This window comes from Morus notabilis, unplaced genomic scaffold, assembly GCF_000414095.1.
Source record: "Morus notabilis unplaced genomic scaffold, ASM41409v2 Scaffold621, whole genome shotgun sequence".
In the NCBI taxonomy this organism is placed as follows: Eukaryota; Viridiplantae; Streptophyta; class Magnoliopsida; order Rosales; family Moraceae; genus Morus; species Morus notabilis.
Genome location: NW_010363239.1, coordinates 182,085 through 183,267, shown reverse-complemented (window position 1 = coordinate 183,267; position 1,183 = coordinate 182,085).

Here is a 1,183-nt window from a genome sequence, read left to right as displayed (position 1 = left end):
GGAGCAGTATCCGCATCTGTTCACACTTTGAGGTAGGCTTTAATTTCAGGGACAAAATTGCCTAAGGGGGTGGAGCTGTAACACCCTGAAGAATTAATTGAGATTAATTAAGGTAATTGAGATTATCAGTGTGCCTAATCTGGATTATTAATTGAGTATAAATTAATAAATATTTCTGACACGTGTGAGTTTAAATAGTTCCAAGGTATTTAAATTATTCTCAGCAATTTATTTAAACCCAGAAGTTTGTATGGGAACATTTTTGGACTGTTATTTTGAAATGTGACACTTGTCCTTTATTTTCTTTTCCTTTTCTTTTCTTTCCTTTTCTTTTCTTTTCTTTCTTTTCTTTCCTTCCCGTGCATTCACTCCCTCTCTCTCTCTTCACTCCCGTGCTCTCTCTCTCTTTCTCTCTCTCATTTGTGTCCCAAATCAAACGGATCTTGAACCAAGGAAAGATTTAAAGAAGTTTTCAACGTCAAGAGAAGGATTCGAGGTAAGATTACTAAAAGAACCTCTCTTGAATCTCGAGTTTTTAAATTTCAAAACTTATTTTTGGTTCAAACTGGATTTTGATGGTTTTTGAGTAAAACTAGGGTAGAAATTAGAGATCTTGGGTTCTTTGGACTTGTTTTAGGACCTAGAACCCAGATCTAGTGGTTTCCCTTTGAAATATCTCGATTTGGGACTGGATTTGCAAGTTTTGGACTGATTTCTGTGAGCTTCTCTCGTGCAGCTGATTCCACCGATCGACCTGCGCGGTCGACCGGATCACATGGAAACCGGTCGACCTATGCAGTTGACCAGATTGCAGGCTGACCGGTCGACCTATCCGGTCGACCGGTGTGCACACTACTGGTCGACCGGTAGTGTTGCACTGCTCTGTCACCGGTCGACCGGTTGACACGGGGTTTGACCCTGATTGGCCTGAAATTGCTGTTTTGACCCCTGTTTTCGGGGAGAACCTAAATTAGCTTCATTTGGGGACTTGAGATAAATGGATTAGCATCTTTAATCCTTGTTTTAAGATTGAAAACCATTGGAATGATAATTTGAAACATGAAAATGGATTAGGGCACACTAATAGGAAATCTTGGTTGGAAATTGAGATTTGGATTGCTTTAGGAATGAGAATTGATCCTAAAGTGTTATCTTGCATCAGTGATCGCTGAGGATTCAGACT